The sequence below is a fragment of the Camelus dromedarius genome, chromosome 30, assembly GCF_036321535.1.
Source record: "Camelus dromedarius isolate mCamDro1 chromosome 30, mCamDro1.pat, whole genome shotgun sequence".
Lineage (NCBI taxonomy): Eukaryota > Metazoa > Chordata > Mammalia > Artiodactyla > Camelidae > Camelus > Camelus dromedarius.
Genome location: NC_087465.1, coordinates 9,678,610 through 9,704,806, shown reverse-complemented (window position 1 = coordinate 9,704,806; position 26,197 = coordinate 9,678,610). Strand labels below are relative to the sequence as shown.

The 26,197-nt window shown below is 38.1% G+C and overlaps 1 protein-coding gene and 2 long non-coding RNA genes across 10 annotated transcripts in view; 2 read left to right on the top strand and 1 right to left on the bottom strand.

Moving 5' to 3' along the window:
* The window catches only part of SGK3 (serum/glucocorticoid regulated kinase family member 3), a 96,019-nt gene extending 78,762 nt beyond the window's left edge, over window positions 1-17,257 (bottom strand). For 3 of the 8 annotated variants that reach the window (XM_064480848.1, XM_064480853.1, XM_064480854.1), the window contains exon 1: window positions 13,273-13,374. The gene's annotated coding sequence lies outside the window, so the exon portion shown is untranslated. Of the gene's footprint in view, window positions 1-3,719; window positions 3,887-12,433; window positions 12,552-12,994; window positions 13,200-13,272; window positions 13,375-16,660 lie in introns of those variants that run through there. The other 5 variants (XM_064480850.1, XM_064480851.1, XM_010988231.3 and 2 more) reach the window with 5 other exon arrangements.
* LOC135319675 (uncharacterized) lies at window positions 12,756-15,430 on the top strand. Its single transcript, XR_010378474.1, has 2 exons — window positions 12,756-13,043; window positions 13,564-15,430. It is a non-coding gene; the product is annotated as an uncharacterized LOC135319675 (long non-coding RNA).
* A 152-nt stretch (window positions 17,258-17,409) lies between the features above and the next one.
* Window positions 17,410-23,722, top strand: LOC105096290 (uncharacterized). The gene is made up of 3 exons (XR_837832.3): window positions 17,410-17,474; window positions 17,744-17,789; window positions 22,287-23,722. It is a non-coding gene; the product is annotated as an uncharacterized LOC105096290 (long non-coding RNA).
* Window positions 23,723-26,197: the final 2,475 nt, after the last annotated feature.

Here is a 26,197-nt window from a genome sequence, read left to right as displayed (position 1 = left end):
AAGTGCATGAGACTAGACTTTCATTAAACATATGCACATCCTTTTCATGAAGGATTTGGGAAATCTGTCATTTTAAGAGAGCTGAACGGAGGCCTGATAGATCCTTCCGCTTCTGCACACACTTACACAATAAACCGTCATGACTCATTACCACCGTCCATTACCTAATTGAGTGTTTAGCAACTTGTTTTCCACTTTTCCCTCCTTTTAAAACTGAACTTAAGGCAATGTACACAGAATTACGGTAAATAAACTTTAATGGTAAGAGTTTAAAATTCAAAAAAAGAAAAACCCACAGTATACTTGGATAACTTGCCTTTCGGTTTTACCATGAAAGCTCAAATGGACATTTAAAGTATATTCTTTTAATACAGGTGGAAAAAATTGTTTTAGTTCTCATAATTTTCAGGATTTTAAAATTTTTTTTTAAATGAGGGAAGTAATTTAGGTATATTATTATTATTTTTAAACAGAGGTACTGAGGATTGAACCCAGGACCTTGTGCATGCTAGGCATGCACTCTATCACTGAGCTATACCGTCCCCCCAACAACTTTTTAAACAAGGTATACTACTATGATATTGTAATTTATATTAAGACATACATATATTTGGTCTGTCTTTTCTGGCACAGAGCTCCTAAAACCCTTGGAATTTCCTAAGTGATAAGAGAGAGAAAGGTGAAATGTGTATCTTTTGTTATTCATATAATAAGCCTCTTTCCATCACACCTGACTTTAGGTTAATGCAATGACTTACAAAGCCCTAGGTAATTTAAAGATGGGAACTGGTTGCTAGGGCAACCAATCTGATTAGTTAGAAGGTTGAAGCTTTTAGTTCCTCCCACCTCCAGAGAGGGAAGAGGGGCTGGAAGTTGAATCAATCACCAATGACCAATGATTTAATTAACCATGCCTACATAATGAAGCCTCCATAAAAACCTTAAAGGATGGGTTCGGAGAGGTACCAAGTTGGTGCACCTGGAGGTACGGGGAGAGCGGTGCACCACCCACAGAGGCCTAGAACCGCCCTTGTCCCTTCCCACATACCCTCCCCGTGCATCTCTTTTATCTGGTTGTCCCAGAGTTAGACCCTTTTATAATAAATTGTTAATCTAGCAAGTAAACTGTTTTCCTGAGTACTGAGAGCCTCTCTAGCAAATTAACTGAACCCGAGGAGGGAGTGGTGAGAAACTGATTTAGTCTGTTGGTCAGAAGCACCGGTAATAACCTGGACTTGTGATTGGCGGCTGAAGGGTGAGGGTGCAGTTAGACAGAGCTGAGCCCAAAACCTGTGAGACCACCAAGTAGCCAGTGTCAGAATTGAGTCAAATTGTAGGACACCCAGCTGGTGTCACAGTATTGCCTAATGTGGGAAAAACTACCACATATTTGGGGACCAGAGTACAAAAGTGTTCAGAGTATTGCATGTAATGAGTGTAAAGGGAAACAAGAGAGTTAAAAAAAAAAAAGAGTTTAAATTTGATTTGGATTCCATACAGCATTCTTTGAAGCCAGGAATTGGCTTCCTTTGAAAGCAAAGGTGACCAACCACACTGATTCACTCTCTAACAGGCACACCATACATCAACATTTCAAAATGGTAAAAATGCTCCCAAAATCTACATTAAATTTTTACTAAAAATCACACAGACCCAGAAAACAAATACAACAAAAAGCAGTGATAGTTTCTTCACCAGCCTCGCATGATCTGAGCCACACTTTCAACCTGCTTTTCACTGTGATTCCTGCAGTGAATTCCACCAGTCCATTTTAGAACTTTTGCAAATTAAGTTAGAAGTACTGGTTCACCTCAATTCATCTCTGGTGAATGGCTGTGTGGAACTCTAAATTTAAGTACAACTGCATCACTGTTCTCTGATTAGTGTAGAATAATTCTTGGATTCATGGCAATGCCAGGCTAAATGACACTGCAAAGAAACCCTTTGTTTTCAAACAAATCAGTGGTTGGCTTTAGATAACACTATAAAGAATCTTATTCATGTAGTGTACCCTAGTTAAAACTGTAAAAGTTGAGAACAACAAAAACTTTCACCTCTATTAAAAGAATAATCCTTATTTAAAGCTTTTTTTTCTATATGAATTTAATAAAACCATAGAACTTTAGAGGTAGAAGGAACTCTGAGAATTTACAAAGAAAATAAAGTCACTTGCAAAGGCTCACTTAACAAGTTAGTGGCAGATCTAACACTATAACCTGGGCCTTCGAAATTCCCTAGTGAAGGCTATGAAGTATTAGAATATTTTGGACAAGTAAGTATCAGCCAACATCTATCAAGTGCCTACTTTGTGCCCTTAACTAGGCCAAGCACTTTCGCATGTTATCATCTCTTCCCTAAGTCAGCTATAGGATTTGAAAAGACTTAATAAAACAATCACATCCACTCCTTTGGATATTCAGTGTTGCCAAAAGAGAATACGCCACAAGGACTGCATGGAAAGAGGTAATTCAATGACTGCAATGACTGCACTACTGAAGAGGCCGTGTTCCAACAACAGATTTCACTCTCAGAAACTTCCCTCCTGGAGGTAGACGCAGATTTAGAAAGCCTAGGAATGCATTTCTGGGTACTGGCCTCTCTGCCAAGGACCTACTAAGATTTCTGCACCTACCTTCTCCTCCTTCATCTACTTCTATACTTTTTCCACTATCACGTTCTTTTTGATTCTTCTGTAGTTGCTATTTGTTCTCCAATCTATGTTTTCTCCTGAACTGCTATCCCTGCCCCCCATAACCTAGAAATCTAAATAATCTAGAAATGATGTAGCATTTCTCTTCTACATTCTAACCCATACCCTTTATCAACCTAGGCCAAATGGCCTTCCAAAATGGTCACTGTCTGAAGACAGGATTCATTAAATGAGGGATCACCCTTACTACAAATACAGTTTTTTTTAAAATGACGCTAAAATGTGGGGTTTTTAAAACAATAGTTTTTTTTTTAATACAGAATAGTTTGTCTGTGCTACAAGGCAAAGTCAAATATTGTCTTTACAAACACATGGCACTAAAATGCCCAAGTATTCTTAGTTGAAGAGAATTTATTGGTATTCATATGCTGATATATTTTAAATTGCCTCTACTAACTTGATCTCACATAGCCTCTCTACCATTGCCAATTTTGAAATGTGTGTTTCATAGAATTCTTGGAGGTACAGATCAAATAATATTACTATGAAAAACAAGAAAGAAAATTTAATCACCAATTCTAGTTAGCACGAAAATGTGGTGCCATTTGTTACTTTTTCTGGAGCTGTCATCTCAACCACATATTAGCAAATAAACTTTTAATTTCTAACAAATAAATTGACCAAACAGAAATGAATATTCAATAAATATTAGTTCCTCTTTGCTCTCCACAGGGTAAAATACCTATCACAAATGACAGAAACTATAAAAATCCTTATGAAAGAAATTATTTGGCTTAGTGTGTACTAAAAAGAGCAGAATTATCTAAATACTAAAAGTAAACCAACTTTTATTTTCTAAAAGCACCAAACTCATATAATTTTAAGTAGGGAAATTATAACTAACCATGATGAGATACAAGATACCTTGGGGAAAAAAATCAACTAACTTTGCACTAATTATACTGGTATTATTTAACAGTTTTATTAGGAAAAACTGAGTATCCAGTTGGCAGAATGCTGCAGACAATTTCAGTTAAATGGTTCTTCAAATAAGCCAACAATAACTTACGGTTTGGTCGCATTTGCAGTGTGAGAATTTCCTAAGGGAAGACTTCATAATGAATCCTAGTCACAGCATTTGAGAGCACTGCTGAAGGGGAACAAAACCAGATCAAGATGCCTGCAAAATCCTACTGCTAGTCCTGTAAGACTAGACTACATGTGCATTCTTAAAAAAATATTTAAAACAACAACATTACTAAAAACTTATGGACAAGGACAACAGAAATATATAGATCTATTTTTTTAAGTCAGAAAACCCACAGACACAATTTTTCAAACTATTTTTACAGTGGGCTATATATTTACCTGGTTAAAAAAACAAGAAAAAAATCAAAGAGACAGTGAAAAGTTTGCTTTCCACTCCTGTCCCTATCCACCCAGTTCTTATCACTCAATCCCCAAAACAGATAAACAATGTTAATTTCTTATGTATCCTTCTTTATGTTTAGACAAAGCAAAAAAAATCAGTTTTTCTTGTTTTCTATGCAGTTGTAGTAATTTATATATACCAGTCTGCATCTCAAAGGCAAATTTTTCATCCTAAAATATTCCAATGAAAGTGTGAAAATGAATAAAGGAAACCTCATTTAAAATAGTAAGAAAAATAAACAAATGGAACTACATCAAACTAAAAAGCTTTTGCACAGGAAAGGAAACTATCAACAAAATGAAAAGGTTGCCTACTGAATGGGAGGAAATATTGGAAACGATATATCTGATTAGGGGTTAATATCCAAAACATACAAAGAACTCATACAACCCAACATCAAAAAAACAAACAACCCAATTAAAAAATGGGCAGAGGACCTGAACAGACACTTTTCCAAAGAAGACATACAGATGGCCAACAGACGCATGAAAAGATGCTCAACATCACTAATCATTAGGGAAATGCAAATCAAAACTACAATGAAATATCACCTCATACCTATTAGAATGGCTATCGTCAAAAAGACAACAAATAACAAGCATTGATGAGGATGTAGAGAAAAAGAACCCTCATGCATTCTTGGTGTGAATGTAAATTGCTACAGCCACTATGGAAAACAGTATGGAGGTTTCTCAAAAATTTAAAAATAGAACTACCATATGATCCAACAATTCCATTCCACTCTTTCTCCAGAGAAAACAGAAACACTAATTTAAAAAGATTCAGGCACCCCCATGGTCATAGCAGCATTATTTACAATTGCCAGATTGGAAGCAACTTAAGTGTCCACCAATACATGAATGGATAAAGAAGATGTGGTGTATATATATATATACACACACAATGGAATATTACTCAGCCATAAGAAGAATGAAATATTGCCATTTGTGACAACATGGATGGACCCAGAGGGTATTATGCCAAGTGAAATAAGTCAGACAGAAAGACAAACATCATATGACTTCACTTATAGGTGGAATTTAAGAAAAGCAAACAAATGAACAAACATAAAATAGAAACAGACTCATAGATACAGAGAACAAACTGGTGGTTGCCAAAAGGGAGGTAGGTGAGGGGGTAAGTAAAATAGGTGAGGAAGAGGAAGAGGTACAAAATTCCAGTTACAAAGCAAGCCACAAGGATGTAATGTCTAGCATTGGGGATATAGTCAATAATGCAGTAACAACTTTGTATGGTGACAGATGGTAACTAGTCTTACTGTGGTGATCATGTTATAATGTATCAAAATATTGAATCACCAGTTTATATACTGGAAAGTAATATAATACAATATTATATTATGAAGTCAATTACACTTCAATTAAAATTTTTAATAGGGAAATTTGTAAATAATAATAATAATTAATAACATTTTAAAATAAAGTAAAACAGAATCAGGAGGCCCTGGAGGGGGAGCTCTCACACACTACCACTGGTGGCAGCTTGCAGACCTCAACAGGAAGCAGCTTACTTTACAAACCCCAGCAGGAGGAAGGGTGATTTTTCTCCTTGCCCAGCAACAGCCCAGCCAAGGAGACATCACAACAACTAAGCCAATATGGAGCTGCCACAACCCTTTGAATTCTGGCTCTGCTCCAATAGACTTTTTTGTTCAAAAACAGCCCTTCCCAATTTTTCCTCCTTTTCTCTATAAAAGACCTTTCGTCTCCTTTGCTCTCTGGCCTTACCTATGGTTCACCACAAGTCTGCATGTCCTCTGCTATTCCTGAATAAACTCACTTTTGCTGGCTGAACTTCTTACCTTTTTGTTTTAAAGGCTGACTAAGGCAACAGACAAATTCAATGGGACAGGGACTTTTGTTCACACTTGAATAGATTTTTAGAAGGAGGAACAAAAATAAATGATGTTAAAGTTAGTAGGAATCAGAAATAAAGGAAAACCTATGGCGGAGACAAAAATCAGGGGGAAAGGGGGAACAGTCTTATAAATCTCTTAAAAACTCTTCTCTGCTAAAATACTGGAATATCTTCTCTTTCATTAATTAAAAAACGTCATTTCCTATAGGCAAAAAATAAATGAACTAAGCCAGATATTCATGAGAAGAGAGAGGAGGGGTAAAAGGAGATGAATTAAAAAGAGAAAGGTCCTGATGTTAGAATGGACTAAAAGTGAACTATGCACAGCTGTGTACACTTAGAACAAGAAAACTAAGAACTATTTTTTTAAAAAAATCATAGTAAAGTCTTAACTTCTGAATGTTTATTAGCAGTGGTCCAAGTTCAAATAGGCAAAAAATACAGCACTTTCATGTTTAAGCCATCATCAATTTTAGTGCCATGTGGTTTGGAGGCTGAATAAAAATGTCTTTTTAAAAACCTTTTTCATTCATGTTTATGAAAAAATAGGCCTTTACTCTCAGTGCAGCCTAACCAGCTATTGCCTTGGTGCCCAGCTCCTCACAACGTTGGCTCAAGCACCTTTACAGGTGAGCTGAAGTTGACACGAAGTCTGCCACCTGGGCTTGATCCCCTACCCGAAGCTCTTGAGAGAGGCGCCAGCAACACCCCGCCATTCCTGCAGTCCTCATCACTTCTTCTCTAATTCCCAAGGATGGAAGGCTGATCCACGTATGCTTCCCACCAACGCATTTCTCTGCTGATGAAAGTCTGGAAGGAGAGGGTGTGGAATCTTGACACACCACTTCTCAAAGATTACTAACCTTTGGTCTAAGATAACCTTCTTAGTCTTCAACCTGCTTAAAAACCAAGAGGTTGTTTTTAAGCCAGATCTCTAGAACTTCCGATGTATTTTCTGAAGGGAACAGTGGTCTCACCTACAAGTTAGCTTTCAAGAACAAAACTCTCTCTATTCAATCTATAATGTGGCTAACATCTTCAAGAGGAGGAAAAATGCACAAAACATTGCTATTGCAGTTGCAATGACGTGAACCAAAAAAATTATAAATAGTTTTAACTTTTATCGTACATGCCAATGCTTAAGGAAAAACAGATTATTTAGAGAAAAGGAGGTGGGTGGAGACTTCTGTGGAAATTCTGAAAGGAATTACTGGGTATTCTCAACCACTAGTTCTTTATAATGTCTACCTTTCTCCCAAACTAAAAGCTTTCCTTTTCCTTATTAAAGGCTTGCTCTTAACTGTATCACCATGATTAGTATCTTTTGCTAAAGATCAAAATGAAGAGAGTAGGATGGAGAAAAGACAGAGAGAAGTTTTTGTAAAGCAAAAGCTGGAAGAAGAGGAAAAAAAGAACAAAGTTAAAAGGGGGGCTAAACTCTCAGAAAGTGGGGGAAGGCCACAAAAGGGTACAGGAGGAAAGTGTGGGCGACAGCTTGTGCACACGCGCTGTGGGAGAAGGAAAAGAGGGTGGAGAGATGAGCCCAGACAGATGCCGTCTGGAAAAACTGGTGGTGTGAGTAACTAGGGACCTGTATACATGGAATTATACTAACTCAAGTGTCACTGTCTTGGAGACAGCCATAATATAAGAAGATCACAAGAAATTTCAAGGTCACCTATTCCTACCATTGGGGGAAGCTTTGTTAAACCAATTACTTCAAACAATGTACTTATCATTAGGAGACTATTTCAAAACATCTAAAGTTCAGCTCTTCTAATTTTTTTTAATTTTTAATTTTTTAATTTTTTAATACCTTTATTATGGCATGATTCCTGTTCTAATTTTTTAACTGAATTCAACACTTTTTCCTTGGTCCAGGTCCATTATTTCTGCTTTTTCTTTAGTGATCATAATCGACTATATATGAATATTCTATCATTTCTCTTCTTAAATATCTTGTGTCTTAGATGTACTTAAAATACAAATAATGACTGACCTCCATCAGAAGGATATATACTTTATGCTGATTTGGATGGATTTGCTGGTCCATCCACACACACTCACCTAATCCCCTTTAAGAGGAGTAGTACAAATTTCCAGTAATGCTATCCAGGTTTGGGGTATGGCAGGTAGCCAAGGAATACAGTAAAATAACTAGTTCAAAAGTGCCCAGAATCTGTGACAGTGGATGATCACATAAACAAGATTCTCTAACCAACAAAGCAAGCATGTATGAGAAATTTTTTAATAACATTGGAAATATGCACATGAACACACAAGTGAAAGTTTAGAAAGATACACTCTATCAATAGTGATTATTAAGTGGTAGGTTTACTGATGATTCTTATTTTATCTTTTTCTTCCTGTTATTTTTCTGAAAAATGTATTACTTTGGTGATTTAAATATTTTTTAAAAGATACAAAAGAGTGAACATACAGATAATAGAATAGAAAATGGATAAATGATTAACTACACAATGGAACGCTATGCAGCTGTCCAATAATAAACCAATAATGTAGATCTATAGATGTCCATGATAAAGTGTTAAATAAGAGATAAAAGGGCCAACTGTGTAGAATGATTCCTGTTTTTTTTAAAAACTCTGTGTATATTTGCAGATACACAAATCTATATAAGCATGGGGAAAAGTCTAGAAGGATTGGAAAAAAAAACAGCAGTGGTTACCTTCGTAGGTAAGATTAGAGGGGAGAAAGCTTTTTACTTCCCATATTTCTCAATTGCGTGAATTTAAGGGCACACCTTTCTAATAAAAATAATATTTAGAAAATATAAGAGACAGAACTAAAACAAAAATGAGAAAAAAAGGATGATGTATAGAGTTTTCTTGGGAAACTAAGAAACTGAGAATGTGATTCCTATATTTCTTTCAGCTGGTCATATATATCGTATATGTGCATTTGATTATATATAGTCTATGTATATATTTGCCTGCATATGTGGATGCTGAGTGGAAAACCAGATTATTTTAAGTGGCTTTGATCTATTTTTATTTTAAAAACAGAGAGGTAAATATAGTAATAAAGTTCCTTCTTATTTCTGAACTCAAGTCCTGAGTGAAGCCCCATTGTACTTGAGGACTTTTCATCCAGCTAGTCCACCAGTGAGTCTGGTTTTGTATGTGAGTATATTATACATGAGGTCCATTTTACCTATAGGAAAAAAAAATATTTGGTATAGACTGGCATAGCAAATACATGAGGACTCTGAATGGAAGAGTTAGCCTGAACCACATTCATTACTAGATGCTTTGTAAATATAATGTCATTTATTTAAAATCACAAACAGTATAAAGCATATCATCACTATCTCAACATTATCAGCATTCTCAAAAAAGAGCAAGCCTTTATAAAGATACAAAATCCAAGCCTTTACTCAACCAAAAGCCTGTCAAATCATCCCTACTCTCAAGTTAAAAGCCACTATACCAGCTTTCTACATTTTAATCATCTGCAAACAAACTCATTATGTGGCCTGAAGAAACAGCTGCCCATAATGACACTTCTGCACGCAGGGGTACAAAGGAACTCTGCCCGCCAATATCACGTGCCAAGAGATGCTTCGAATCCTTCCCAGACGTTCTTTGATCCCATATAGGTCTTCCTTATATTTACAGCCCTGGTGCAGGAGACAGAGCAGCACTCTGCATGAATCCTCCACCAGGACATCTCACTGACATCTTATTTCACCCACACATCTCTCATTTTCCATCTTACATATCACCAGTCTCTTACCCTACAACAATGCCCCTCAAGTAATCATCCTTCTTTCACTCACCCCCAACCCCGACCCAAGGAAAACAAATTTTGGTGTGGAACAATAGAAGAAATAGTGGCTACAAGGAGATGAACTAAGGCAGGTTTTCAGGACCTGCAGGAAACAGGAAAGGCTCTGAGAAGCTGGACAAGGGCAAGAACACCATACACGACCCTAGTTCCCTTGAAAACCCCCTGGCTCAGCTTCAGACAGGCAACAACACTTTTCTGATTGGTGCTCTGAATCTGCCTCCAACATCTGATTTCCATGTTGTCTTCTTCTGCAAACAATTAACTCAGTTAGTACTGAGTTAAAATCACTTTGACACGGACTACAAGCTGTGGAATCGGCACCACTTTTCTCCATGAAATAGGGGGAAAAAGTGAAATGCGAACAAAAATTCCACCATAAGGAATGCAATGGGTAAAGGAAAACAGAGACAGAGTCCCCTAAAATCATGTGGGAGCTGCTTCTGTAGGGAATAACAAGTTACATAATTTGAGTTTCATGAATCAGCAGTTTAGACAGTAATTTACATGAATTTTTTAAAAAGAGAGAGAGAAAAAAAAAAAAACCATGAGGATTGGAAAAGGTAGAGTGGCTTCTGAAACAAGGCAGGTTTCAAAACCATTTTATTCCACCCCCGCACAGAACGTTGACAGGCAGATGACTCAGTCTGGCTTCATTAAGTGTTATCTTACCACCTAATATCACTCCATGGGAAAGGCTACCGCATCTCTCATTTTCCCCAAAAGCCCTCCCCAATTTTTCCCACCAGGTAATGGCCATATTTTCTTCTCTGATTGAAGGTTATCCATCAGGAGATCACATCCTTTAGCATACAGAGAGTTGTGCTTGAAGGATAAAAAGTTGAAGGTTTTTTTCTAAAAATACTATATTAATTTCAACATTTCAAAAACACAGTAGTGATGTCAAAAAATTATAATATCTATGATCGCTGTGTTTGAACTTGATCATAAATCTATGTAGCTTAATTGAGTTCACTCACATTGAACACTTACAGTGATTTGTAATCCTTAAATATGACCTTAAATGAGAAGGGAGAGACCAGAAAGCTGTCAACACAAATACTAGAACCATATGTCCAAACTAAACTCCCTCCAAACCAGATGAAAAATGTAGGATGATTGAGAAAGGGAAAAAAATAACCAATCTATTTGCTTTTTCAAAAACCAGAGAAGATAAATCCTAAGAAATGAGTCCAAAGGGCATTCCATCTCATCCCTTTTGTAGAAAATACGTTGTATCAGGTACTGTTTGAAATAACAGAGACTTTGGATTAGGCCTGGCAGTCTCTCAGGCACAAATCACCTAGGCTATTTGAGATGTATAATGTTTTGAAACAAAGAAACCTGAAGTCATTGGGAGTCATTCATTCCACAAATGTTTATCACAGGCTGACACGTGCCAGGCAACTGTCTACACACCTACTTTCCATTCAAGCTCTGCCTCTTACTAGCTGTGCAATCCTGGCTAAAGCATTTTATTTCTATACCTCAGTTTCCTCATCTGTAAAAATAGAAATTAAAAAATGGCTACCAACCTCACAAGGCCTCTCTGAAGAGCAAATAAGTATATCTGGAAGTACTTTGTAAACCATGAAGGTGTTAGTTGTCATTTGGCTGGATTGAATTCATGAATGTTTGTTGTGCTATAAATTATATCAGAGGAAAGTGAGCTTCCCTGCTTCCAGGAGACACTTCATAATCTTATTAAATAAGGCTTAGTGTGTCATTTAATCATCTCCCTGGAAATTTAAATATATGAAAGAGAGAGAGAAAGCTAGTATGATGTACAGATTCTGACATTAGATTCATAATCACCATAATGACAAGAACCATACCTATTTTATTCACCACTTTGAGTCTCAATCTAGCCATCAGGCCAAGGCACTCATTTGAAGAGGATGCTTAACTGTGGGAAATATTCTGTGTATCTGCAAATCACAAAACGGCTACCTACAAGGTTGACCCACCAACTCAATGTTACCTACAGCAAATGGCAATAAAGTTACAAAGCATCGTTTGTTATGTTGATGTGTTCAAACAAAAATGTTCTATTTTACAGTACATTTCACATTCAATCTGACCCTCAAACCTAAGCTATAGTCATATCAATTGTCAAACATATTAGGAAGGAAACAAAATGAGGCTCAATGCAGTGGCAGCTGAAAAAAGAGGGAAGTTCTGGTCTCTCCCGGGTTAGCTAAGGATGGGCACCATGGCAGATGAGAAGGATCGTATTATGAAAGATGATAGGGATCTGGCCAGAGATCTGCAAGGAAGAGATCTCATTACTGGGTCTCCAGACTCCCTTCCCCCAGGAAGTGCAGGGGTGGTGGCTTGCTTACAGGCCTGGAAACCAAGCGGGCCAGAAGGCACACCCAGTCCTAAAATATGCCTGAAACTTCCTCTAATGTTTCTAGCTCTTGCAATGACATTCTGGGAACTGAAGTATGCATGGCCTCTTCATAGCAAGAACCGCTATAATTTAACATTTTGAGTTAATAATTTCAGTTAACATTTATAAAGCACTTAGAAAGAGCCTAACACATAGTAAGAGCTATCTAAGTTTGTTAAATAAATAAAGCACTTCCCAGATTGGGTGGGTGAATTATCAACCTTGAGTGACAAAGTAGGGAATCAAAATATACAACAACCCGATATTTCTTTACCTTGATAGATTTAGAAACTTTCATGCTCCGTATTTATTCCTGCATCTCAAGTGTACCCGGTGTGTAGTCTTCTGCAGGACTGAAATTCTACTCATGGTTCATAAATTGCTGTGCAAAACTAAATAATGAAAGAGTCTGAGTCTCAAGAGATGAATTCTCTTTTCTATCTTTCCAGTAACCATCACTAAGAATGACAAAATCTAAAAATCTCAAAGCATTTCTGGATGGTACCTACCAATGCTAAAACTGTGGGAATCAATACAGCCAAATGCACTTTAAAAGGTACAAAAAGGGTTTAAATCACAGAGAACTTAAAAGGGTAGCAACGCAAATAAAGTCTCAGACTACAGGTCCGTCGACAGCAGGTTAATGTTTTCCGTGCCCTCCGCTCCGAGGCCGCCTCCATCCCCGATCCTCGCAGGTGACCTCAGGTAGCGGGGGTCTCCCACCCTCCGGGTTCCCGGCTCCTCTACGCTCCAAAGCTGCGCACGGGTTAACAACATCCCGCCCCCGAGACACCACTCGGGCATTTAGGAATCGGAAAGCAGAATCTGAATTCACCTCGAAGAAACAAAGACCGCAAACTCTCAGAGTTGAGGACCGAGCGGGGGTATTGCTTTTCCTTTCCGACTAACTCGGAGGTTTCCGGGCTGAGGGAGCGGGGCGCTGCCGGGGGACTCGGGAAAGTCACGTTTGCTCCGAGGAGAGGCAGCAGTCGAGGCCCAGGCACGCCTCGCCCCCTCCCGTCTCAGCCGCCCGAGGGGTCCGACTGCGGCCCGGACGCGCGCGGGCCCTGCCGCTGGCCCACCCGCCTTGGGTCCCGGCGGCCCCGCACCTACCCGGCTCCGCGGTGCTGCCTCCCCCCGCGGCCGGCGCGGAGCCGAGCGCACTCGCGCTTCCTCCTTCCCGGCAGGGCCGCCGGGCGCTGGCGTTTCCTCCCTGACGCGTCACGGCGGCCGGCTCCTCCCGCGGGGCGCGCGGGGCGGCCGGGGAGAGCCGAACGGCCCGCCGCGCGCCGCGCAGCCGCCCGCTCTCAGCCGAGGGGCGGCCGGCGCCGGGCAGGAGCCGCAGGCTGGGCGTCCCCCGCTCAGGCCCGCCGCAGAAACCGGCTCTCCTTCCGCCCCCCGCAGGACCCCCGCCAAAGCCCCGGCACAGCGAGAGGTCCGGCCCGCGCCTCGCCGTGGGCGCGAAGTTCGGGGGCCCCAGGCGGATCCCGTCGAGAGGCTCAGACTCCAGGCGTGTTTCCCGCTGCTCAGCGGACAGTGCCCGCGGCCCTGGGGCCCAGGAGCCGCGAGGGCCAGCGCGCTGGTGCGCGCGGGGATCAGGAGCAGGACCGCCGGAGGGACAGGCGCCACCCCAGAACGGCCTGCTGGGCATGCGGTGTGGTGTAAACTGGAAACTCAGAGACGTGAATAAGTACCAGAGAATTCAGGGGAACAACTGTGCTTCGTTTAGCATTATTTGAACAGTTTTCTACTTTTTCATCGGCAGTTTTGGCTTTTGTTTTATGACAGGAGCAAGCTTTCACAAATTGTTAGATCCAGTGTACAGATCTCTCTGCATTCCTATTAATCTCCAAGACAGCTGAGGGCACACTTTACAGCTTCTTATTACTCTTTCTTATTCTTTTAATATATAAATTGCATTTTAGAGCCGTATTCAGCTTTCTTTTTTCCCAGATAGGGTAAAGAGGTGAATGGAGAGCTAAGAATTACATGATTCAATGGGTGTGGAGTAAAGTGGTCAAGATTTTGAAGTAGAGTGTGTTTTGGTTTTGGTTTTGCCCCACAATAAGTTAGATTTTATCAAATGTCACTTGAAGATAGACTCAAACATCGGTTTAAAAGAATCCCATGTGCATATCATGTTTCAGATTTTGAGACAATGACATACTTCAAATTATATGATTCCAGAGAACTTGCCACAAATCTATGAACAAATAAATTTTTCAAAGGTAATTAAAAGAACTGATTTCTGTGTGGCTTCCCTAAATTCAGGGGACATTTCCTTATATTTGAAATATTCAAAAATTTAATCCCCCAGGTAAAGGTAAAAGTATTCATTTTTGATGTCAATTACCATTGTATGGCCTCCTCCTTAAAGAAAATGGATTGTGAATCAAATATTTTTATTCTTCAAAACATAATAATCCTACAGAACTTTCTAAACAGTGATTTACACTGGCATAGGGAAATGGATATAAAATACAGTAGATTATAAAATCTAGTAGATACAAATCAGCACGTTGCCAGGAGTCCTTTGTTTTCACTGTGATCCATACAAAGTAATCCACACAAAGCAATCACACAGTAAGGGAGAAAAGCTAAAGTTCCTCCCTAGTAACAAAGTCAACAAGTGATCAGTGTATCTCTTAATTAAAGCCATATTCACAGAGCTGAAAAATTTCTCAGAGAAAAGGAAGTTTTGTGACAATGAACTCCAAGTGGAATTACATCATTCTTGCTTCAGAGACAAATACCTGGCTATCACCACTTTTCAACGTGTTTTTTTTTCTATTTTTTTGAAAAACAAATATCTGGGAATCATCACATTTCCAAGATAAATTTGTCCTCCTGCTGTGAACACACACACACACACACACACACTACCTCCCAAATATTTCAAGACAAGAAGGTTGATGAGCCACATTCAACTGATAACACATTAGTTATTTTGCCTTTATAATGAAAGCTCCAATTTAATAGCTTGATTTTTCAGAATACTAGAGGTCGTAAATATATCCACAAACTATTAGAGGGCTTTTTCTCTTTAATTTTAAGGGTACACTTTAAGGGTAATCACTTTGATTAATCATACTCACCTCTAGATAGAAATAGATCGTATCTCCATTTCCCTTTATGGTTCCAATTTCTTTTAAGTTTACACTGTAAAAGTTGTTGAGTGCCCAGCAATGTCTAGCTGATGTTTTGCCTTTATAAAAGGTTTCATGTAAATTCATGTGAACACATTTTTAAATAAAGAAAGCTTTTTGTTAGACTTCCAATATTTTGTTTGGAAATATGCAGATAGGGCAAATATTTCATTCATCTGTTTTATCTGTAATGTAGAAATTATGAGCATAAGCTTTGGAGTCAGTCAGACCTACATTTAAGCTCTGGCTCTGCCACTTTCTACTTGGGGCAAATTATTTCACCTGAGAAATGCTTTCATCAGGAATGTGAGGATACTACTTTTTTCTCCTCAGTAAAATAGTAATAGTGCTTATCTCATTGCTATGAAGCCCAAATGAAGGCAGGAGAATGCCTGGAACAGTCTTATCAACTGACTGCTCTGTCATCATCATTATTATTAGCTCACACAGATACAAAAGTGCCAATATTTCATATTTCATTTGTACAACTATAAAGAATGGTCAATTTTTAGAGTTCTGGGGTTTTTGTAGAAGTCCTAAAAGTAACAGAAAAAAATCAGAAAAGAAAACAAAAAACTCCCTAACCAGCTAATACAGTATTTGTTTTTAAATATTCCAATGAGATGAGTACTTGGTTTTCAGCCTCTTTTCAAAATGCAAATTCTTTTCTCTACAATGGTTCCTGATATGGAACCAGAATGACTTTTCACATCATAATAAAGTCTTCTGTTATTTGTAATTCTTCTATTGTTAACTTTGGAAGAGTTGAGGAGCAGAACAATACAGGAAATTTCTCTTCCCTTAGGGAAAAAAAATTGATAAAATGACAGTCACAGGACCTGAATGACTCTATTCATAAGTCAGCTGGTAATGGAAGTGAGGGCCAGTATTCATTAGAATATCTGTTTTACAGCAGATAAATCGCCAAGACAGGAGAGCTAAGAATAATGCTACCAACTACATGATTACAAAAGGAAAGATGTTTTTGATTCATATTATTTGCATAGCTTTTATAGCACCTTTCCCCTCATCCTACTACAGGCTCATCTACCTTAGTGGGGCGGTCAGACATCATGAGTGTTGCTGTAGTTTCCAGCTACGTTTATCCGTTGATATACCGATCACAACATCCCACAACTTCAAAAAAAGAGAAAACCGTTTTTACTGGGAAAGTAGTTTAAGGCATAGTTCTAACTATGAAGTGGCTCAGAAAATAATCAACAAGAAAAGCCTGCTGTAAAAATAGGTAAGAATATGGGAATTAAAGTGACCAATTTATTGAATTTTTCTGAGCAAAACAATTGACTAAAACACAAAGCAACGCAAGGTATATTTAGAAAAACTCGGATACTCACGAGAACTGAAACTGAGACCGGTTTATACTGCCTTAGCACACAGCAGAATTACCCTGTTCCCTTGATTTGGAAGACGGTTCAGAGCCTGCTCATTTTGTGTGTTGGGGGAGTGGCCCAAATTAACCATGTTCAAACTTAAAACTGAAATGCCTGAAATTCAGGTGTGTTTTTTAATAAAGAGAAAACTCTATAACATAGCAAGACTATGTTAGGGTCAAATGTAAGGCTTTTCAGATCACAGAGCTTTCTTACTTTCTATATCAGACTCATGAGAAAAACCAAGAGGAAGGGTTCAGAGATCAAACCCCTTAAACTGCTAGCATCAGCTTTTTGATTAAAAAGTTGCCAGAAATTGCTTTAAATCTTGCTAAGACCATTATTTATCTGAAGTAAAACTATTATCTTTCCCTATTAAAGGAAATCTCATTGTCTTTCAACCCAGTTATTATGAGTATCAAGAACAAAATATAAATTGCCCCTTTTCTTCTTTCTCATTCTTTTTTTTTTTTTTCCTGTCTCTTGTTTGGATAGTCTGTTACCTACATAAACTCTGTCTGTTAATAGTTGACAATAACTTATTTACATAAGTCGTGTCAGCAGTTCCCGTGTCCCTCAGAGAATCATATTAGGCCTTTGAGCTCAAATCTACCAGGTGGACTTTGAAGATAATATTTTAGTTGCTTATCAGTACAGAATAATAGCTTTTCTTAAACAACATTCATTTGGTGACTCAGTTATTTACTGTCAATTACGTGCAATTAATGATTGAACCCATTTCAGATGGCAAAGGCTTAACAGCCTTCGGCTTAAAGAGGTGCGTCGCTGTTTTTTCCTCATCTGGTTCTCTAAGGGAATCTGTGTCTGGCTCAGACAGATGTCGAAGACTTAAATAGACCTTAAGGGACTATAACTCTTCATATACCAAAAGACCCTTCAGTTCTCTAAGTTTTCTGCAATAAACAACTTTGGTTCTTTTAACTTTTCTATACCTCTGATTCTTTTCTTTCTTTCTTTTCTTCTTTTTTTAAAATGTTTTATGACTCTCACACAGATTCTTTCCAAATTCTCCACATTCTTTTTTAGATGAGATGCCCATTATGAGACACGGAATCTTCTATGAGACGACTGGGTAAGTCCTTAGTATAGTGAGAGCATTCTTTCAGCTTTTCCATTCACACATTCTTAAAATGCAACTGATAATTATCCTTATATTTAAAATTATATTTCATCATTAGACTTTAAAATCTGAACTCCAAAGTCTTGTTTAGACTTATATTTAATATATTTAAATGTAAGACTTATATTAAGTCTTATATTTCTCAAATTATATGTAAGAAGTTGTTTTGATTGTCCTAGTGAACTCCTTTGCATCTGTTTTACCAAAACTGTATTTTTCCTGGGTGATTTTTAATTTCATCAAGTTTGTTAAGATAAAAGACATCCAAAGTGGATGGTGCACATCCTAGAGGTACTCAAGGCAGGCTAGCTACTACAGTTGAGAAAGAAAATATCCCAATGTCTACAGATCTTCTAGACTTGAGATGGTGTTACATCCCCAATAAACCTATGGTAAGTTGAAAATAAGCTGAAAATGAATTTAACACACACTACCTACCACACATCATAGCTTAACTGAACCTACCTTAAACATGCTCAGAACACTTACATTAGCCCACAGTTGGGCAAAATCCTCTAACACAAAGCCTATTTTATAACAGTGTTGGATAGCTCATGTAATTCATTGAATACTGTACTGAAAGTGAAAAACAGATGGTTATCTGGGTACAGAATGGCTGGAGGTGTCTCCGTTGTTTGCCCTCCAGGTTGCCGTGCTGACTGGGAGCTGTGGCTGGCAGATGCCGTCCAGCATCACAAGAGTATCGCACAGCATGTCCCTAGCATAAGAAAAGATCAAAATTCAAAACTTGGAGTTCGGTTTCTACTGAATTCGTATTGCTTTCACACCGTTGTAAAGTTGCAAAATCATAAGCTGAATCTTCGTAAGTCAGGGACAGTGTGTATTTGTTTTCCCTAAAAAGAAAGAAATTAAGCTTTATTATTTAACATACACAGTGACACTGGCATGCTCACACAGTCCTTTGTCAGTGCTCTGTAAGGTATCCTGGGAAGGGTACTTTAATAGATATAGCCAACAATGGTGCATTTCTTCCATTTAAATCTAAATATCTTTTTGAAGTATCTTCTTCAGTTGTGATAGATATCAAAATGTAGTATTAGAATAATCTAATCTTAGAACCAGATCTGCAGATCGCTATGTCACAAAGTGTTAAACCAAGATTTTTAAAAATAACGTACCAAGTAACAGACCATCAAGTGAAAGCAAAAAGGCTCTTATACTCTTAATAAAATACGATTAAATTATTTTAAATATACTGATTATTTCATATTTTTAAATTTGGGTTTGATATTTTACAAAGAGGTCACAGGTACATAATTTATATTCTGGGTGTGCATGCAGAAACATTCTTAAGGGCAGGGTGCATATTCAAAAGCACCATGTTAGTTAACGTCCACCAACCCTATTCCTTGGTTTGGTGTCATCTAAAAATTTAATGCCTTTTGTTCTCTTCCTTCTTTATTCAGCAACTATTTGTTGAGTGCCTCATGTGTGTCAGGTACTGTGCTAGGCTCAGGGAGGTAGCAACTGAAACTATAATCCCACCCACATCAGTAGTTTAAATCATTTATGAAACATATACAAGGAACAATTACTACAGCTAAACTCCTCAGTATCACCTGCTTCTCAACTTCTTCCCCTACTTCCAAATCTGGTCTTTACATAGTTAATGACCCGCTGCAGGTTGGGATTTGAATTGAAAATGGTCATCTGAATACCCACCTAGTTTTTATGTAGTTTAAGTAAACCGTTTATCACTTACTTTCTCTTCTAGATATCTGCAAGGTGCTTTTAATGCAATCTTCTGTAAACATAAATATTACTAATTCAACAAGCACTTCCTCTGCAAAGCACTGTGTTAAGACAGAGGGAAGTTCCAAGGTACAAGAACATAAAGTGCTTTCAAGGGGATTTTATATCCTTGTTATAAGATGAGAAAAACCCCTTAAGTTTTTCCTTCTGCAGTGTGGATTGCCTTCATATTGAATGTGTTCCTCAGTATACTGTATTTTTAACTATCTTACCACTTTTGTCTTGTGTTGTTTCTTCAAGCCTAGGACCATCTGTTTGAAAGTTTTACAGGCATGTTATTTGGCTTCAACTATGTCTTCTAAATTTCATCTCGTTACTTGTAATTTTAACCCATCATTTGGATAAATTATTTTTAATTGCTACTTACTAGCACTGGAGAACAAGCATATGAAAAACAGGTAGAGGAAAATACTTCTGGAAACGAACATCACAGAAATTAAAATTCCATACATGCCTAAAATGGGATCCTATACCAGTTCCCTAAATAGCAACAAAATGTGGTGATTTGAGGTATTTAGGGCAAGAAACTGGATCACATGACTTCCTGGGTCTTGTTTACTTTTAAACCCTGCAAATAAGCAAAGCCCAAAGCTCATAGCCTTTGGAAGAATTTAGACCCAATTTGGTTTTTTAAGAAGCAAGCAGTATTAACAGTTCACAAACTTTGGGCATGGTACAAAAAGTCAAAATTAGTTACAAAAGTCTGTGATAATTTAGAAAATGTAAGCCACACATAAAGGCAATAAAGAGACAATATCTTTGAGTTTTAACTGGTATATATTCCTTAGGTTATCCCTCTGGCAACCCCCCCCCCCCCCGCAATGTTCACTATATAACCATTTTCTTAGAAAATAGAAAGAAAAATACAACTTGGACAAATCTCAGTACAGTGTAGTGATTAAGGACATGGCTTTAAAGGAAAAAAGCCCTGGGTTTGAATCTTACTCTGCTGCTTACCAACTCTGGACCCAGGTACACTGCCTAACTCCCTAGCCTCAGTTTTTTTTTTCCATTCAGAAAAGTAGTGCCTACTTCATAAAGTTATTGCGAGGATTAAGTGAGATAATCACACAGTAGAAACCCAATACTTGGTAAAATTTTAAGTTTTACATATATATATATATATATATATATATATATATATATATATATATACACACATACACACACATACATACACACACATACAGTTGACCCTTGAACAACATGGGGGTTAGGGGCACTGACCCCCCCCACCCCGCTACTCCAGCTGAAAATCTGTGGGTAACTTTTAGTCAGCCCTTCATATGAACAATTCTGCATCCATGGATTCATCCAACTGCAGATCGAGTATCAGGTATGTATTTACTGAAAAAGATCTGCACGTAAGTGGACCCATGTTGTTCAAGGATCAACTGTAAATATGTATATAAATTACATCTATATTACATATATAAGATACATACCCATTTGTATAGGCAGAATGACTGTCCCCCCTCAAAGCTATCCACATCCTAGCCCCACAACCTGTGAATATGTTACATTACATGGCAAAGAATTAAGGCTACTGATTAGCTGACCTTAAGATAGGAAGAATGTCCTGGATTTTCTAGGTAGGTCCAGTGTAATCACAAGGGTCCTTAACAGTGGAAGAGGGAGGCAACAGAAGAGTCAGAGATAAGAGACGTGACTATGGAAAAATGGTCAGAGATGCAACAACGCTGGCTTTAAAGGTGGAGAAAGCCAAGAGCCAAGGAACATGGGTGGCCTCTAGAAGCTGGAAAAGACAAGGAAATGTATCCATTTCCAAAGTCGCCAAAAAAAGAGTACGGCCCTAGTGACATGTTGATTTTAACCCAGTAACACCAATGTCAGACTTCTAACCTACAGAGCTATAAGATAATTCATTTCTGTTGTTTTGTCTCTACATTTGCGGTAATTTGTTACAGCAGCAGATAGAAAACAAATTTGATACTTAGATATATCAGAAGCCCTACAAAATAGGCAGGTAAGTGTGGACATACGGAGAACTAGCTTTTTCTCCCCCCAGTTTTGGAAACCATGCTAACTCAGAAACTTTTTCATATTTGTTCTCTTTATACAACTAATTGCAAGAGTCTGATTTACCATACCACCTGATTATCCTCCAAGCAATAGGAGAGCTATTGGCCAATAGCTTAACCCAGATGGTTCTTGATGATGGCTGCTGACAATTGTAGGAAAAAAACGTTTATTTGAGTAATCTCTAGTTTCTTGTGATTTTCTCTTTGGGTCTAGACACCTAGTGTATCGTACAAATTAGTTACAAGTTGATGGTGACACAGGAGTGGTCCTGTCACCTCCCTGAGAGGTGAAGACAGAGGTTGTCAGTGGAGGCAATCATTGACTGCTGCTTCTCAGTTCTTTCAGAAGCACATTATATACACATCATCTTTAATCCTCCTAACAATGCCATTATTCCCATTTTATAGAAAAAGAAACAAGAGTTCAAAGAGCTCACCCAGTGGGAAAGTGGCAGAGCTAAGTCCATTTGCTTTGAAGCCCATGATACTTCTAGAGCACCAAAGAGCCTTCAGTGTCACTAACTGAATACAGCACAAGTGAGGGGATGTTGCTTTTGAGATGAGGTTATAAAAAGACTGTGGCTTCTGTCTTATGCACCTTCTTATGTTCTCTCACTTGCTCACTCATTCTAAGGGAAGACAGCTGCCATGTTGTGAGCTGCCTTCTAGAGAGACCTGCATGAGAAGGGTGTCTTCGGCCAACAGTCAGCAAGGACCTGAGGCCCACCAACAGCCCCGTGAGTGAACTTGGAAGCAGAATCTCCCCCACTGAAGCCTGAAGATGACTTCAGCCCTGGCCAGCACCTTGACTATAGTCTTGTCAGAGACCCTGCACCAGGGCGCCCAGCTAAGCTGTGCCCAGATTCCTAATCCATAGAAACTGTCAGAAAATAAGTGATTGTTGTTTTAAGCCTCTGTGATTTGGAATAATCTGTTAAGTAGTAACAGATAAGTAATACAAGCAGCCAGGGCCTGGCAATCCTGGCATACTGAGCATGACATGCAGGGCCGTGAGAGACCCATCCATAACCATCTGCCAACAACAGGTAAAGCGACAACCCCAGGTCAGCAATGCCATCTCCCCAGAAAAGGGCTGGCATGCCGCGTGCCTAGTATGTAGGAAAGAGCCAGATACTGAGATTGGAAACTAGAATTTAGAAGGAAGCCCATAGCTGGAACTAGCCTTACCAATCTTAGAGCTATTTGTGAAAATTTTTGCTTGCTTGAGGACATAATGCAGGGTAGAAAAAAGTGGCTTCTGCTTTGTGCATGTAGTGAGAAACAAGGTAGAGAGGAATCCTTTTAGAGTCAAATGCTGAAATGCCTGCACTGCCTTCAGTGAACCAGATTATCCAGTTGTATATTACTCCCTCTGCTTGTTTGCCTTTTGTTCTTCTGGAGCCCTTTGTAAACTTTTGTTTAAATATTTTCCCTGGTCTTATCTGTACTCTAGGGAATTATGAGAGTCAAATGCTTGAGCCACAGAATTAAAGAGGAAATAGTGCCCCCTGGAGGCCAGAGTGGCAATGCTCAGAGACCCAAAGATGCAGGAGAAGCTGGGAGGAGGCAAGGAGGATGGCAAGGATCTTAAGAAATGCTAGGAAAATATGTGATATGATTTTAAAATCTCCTTGATTTAAAGCCTTTGAGAAATTGGCATGAAAATTTTGTAACTATGTGTGGTGATGGATGTTAGACTTACTGTGATCATTTCATAATGTATACAAATGTGGAATTGTTATACACCTGAAACTAGTATCATGTTATATGCCAATTATATCTCAATTAAAAAACTCATTCTAAATAACAAAAAAAAATTTTTTCAAAGAGAAATTGGTATGGAAGGTTTTTGTCCTAACACAATAAAGAGCTTTTTGTTTGTTGTTGTTTTGCAAAGAGAGAGTCAATTTTTTTTTTTATTAAAAATTATTCCTGGGTCAAACACAACTGAAACTGTGAACTCCATGAGTGCAGAGACAATATCTTTTCATCTGCATCCTGGTCATCAAATATAGTGCCTGATGTACAACAAGTTCTCAATAAACGTGTGCTGAATGAATGATGAACCAACATGTGACTCAGCTCCTTGTCCATTATTCCTCGAATATTATCTGCCAACGTTAACCTCATTGTTAGTGCATTTTGGTTTGGTTTAAGTTGCTTTTGCTACTTTACAACTACAAATCTTCCCTATTTTAAGACTACATGAGGAGGAAACATCAACATTTTCTGGGCATTTGGGTGCCAATTCAATTAAACAAACCATTTATTGAGTTCTTACTATCTCAAAAAAAATTCTATAAAGATAAATAAGATATGATCCCTGCTCTTGAGATATTTATATTTCAGTGGAGGGTATATACTTGTATACAGTAAATATAATACAAGGCAGGATATGATAAATCCAAAGAGCCATAGTAACATAAGGAAAAGAGTGACAAATGATCAGTGGACCCTGGGAAAGATCATCCACTGACCACCCTTCATCCTGGACAGCAGGTCAAGGCTCCAGCCCTTTTCTATGGCTAGTGTCTGTCTGGTCTGGTCCTCTATAGACATATCTATTATAGGGACCAAGAGTGCAGCTGAAACCACAGTAGCTGGCTGGTTGAGGATTCAAGGATCCTGGTTCCCAACCTTCTGTCTCTTTCATCTTAAAATAACTAACATGTATCTCTGTCAAACATCTCCTAGTTTACAGCCTGATCCAGAAGACGTACCCAGAATTACTCAAGCTACACTTTAAATTCAGTTTTACATATTATCCCTAAGTCTCTATAAATTAAGTATGGTATGTTCATTTAACTGAGAAAACTATACCTCAGAAAAGTTGACTGGTTTCTCAAGCATGTAAGTGGTAGAGCCAGGAATATGTGAGCACAGGTTCAAAGAAGACACTGCCTTTTGTTTTGCAAGGGTGAAATAACATTAAACATCCAGTTTTCTATAAACATGGTGTATGCTCAGTTTGGAATTACACCTTTCCTTTGAATCTTCAAACTATTAAATGATTCAAAACGATTAGCATGAGATGGATATTAAAAAATTCCTTTAACTTTAAATTTGCAACAATATTTTTGCAATATAACCTGTTTTGCAATATAACTTTGCAATAAAGTCAAAAGAACCAGTGATCTAACTCTAGTTTCTGCAGGTAGTAAGTTCTCACCTTCATTGACAACAGAGGCTAATTATAGCAAAGAAATCAAAGTCATCCTTCTCACAAAGGCCAACACTGAGGTGAAGAAAACATGCGTTGTCTGGTCACTGCATCTTCTGTGCATCCTTACAGTGAAAACAAATTTGGCTTTTACTGATGCTACCTCCAGTTCAACTATTTATAATTTTCTAATTTCTGAAGGAGAGAAGACTGAGATTAGCAAACTGAAGCATTATCTTAATTTTTAAAAAATGTTTCAGAAACGGTGCTATTTTCAGATTCTGTTAATAACAGCAGACAAATCACAGTGAATAAACAGGTCAAGAAACTGAGAAGGCTGAATGATGAAATTAAAACAGTAAGCACACACACTCTTATTTAACAGCCTGCATATGCGTGCCAAGCGTGGTGAGTGTTTATGGCTCACTGGACTAGACTATATGCCAGACACATCAAAGAACATTCCAGAGAGATGGGCTGACTTACTAGAAATTGAAAGGCTCAAACCCCACATTTTGTCCTTTTTATTTGAAAAAAAAAAGGTATCTTTTTATTATGAAATATTTAGACATTTTACAGGACAACAAATCCAGTTTCTACAAGTCAATGACACAAATTAAAAAAAAAAAAGAAACAAAGAAAAAAAGGAGGGAAAAAAAGCAGTGAGCTGGATTAAAAGAGACTTAAAAGATCTAAGAACCAAATAGATCTTGTGTGGATCTTATTTAGATTCTGATTTGAACAAACCAACTATAAAAAGACATTTCTGAGACATCAAAGAAATTTGGCTACAGAATTGGTATAGATGTCAGCAATGAATTTTTACGCTTTATGAATATGGCTTTGTGGTATGTGAGAAAACATTTATATTTTAGAGTTGGAGCCTTAATATATGAAGGATCCAAATTGCATACTTGGGATTTGCTTTTAAATATTTCAGCAAAGGAAGAAAAAAAAAGGTAACAGGTGAAGAAAATGTCAGCAGACTTAATATTCATTGAGTAACTGGGTAATTCCCAAGGTAATGGGAATTTTTTGTGCTCTTCTCTTTTTATGGAAGTTTAAAATTTTTAAGATAAAAAATTTTTACAAAATACCTACAGATTTTAATTTGGGAGTGGGGTTATGGTTATAATTCTAGACCTTGCAGACCTGTGAAGGATCTATGCTGATTACTGCAAACTGTATAAACAATTCTTTCCAGGTCAAGTTAGTCTGTTTTATTTGCCATAGTGGTTTTTAAACTCTCTGCCGAGAGGGAAACATACTATGAGGTTACAAAAACCTTTGTTTGCCAAAGTTGCCCTGAATGGTACCCCTGCTTCCATGGTTTTCTCTAGTCATTCTCCACCTACTAGCTAGACTTATGCTTAAAACCGTAAACA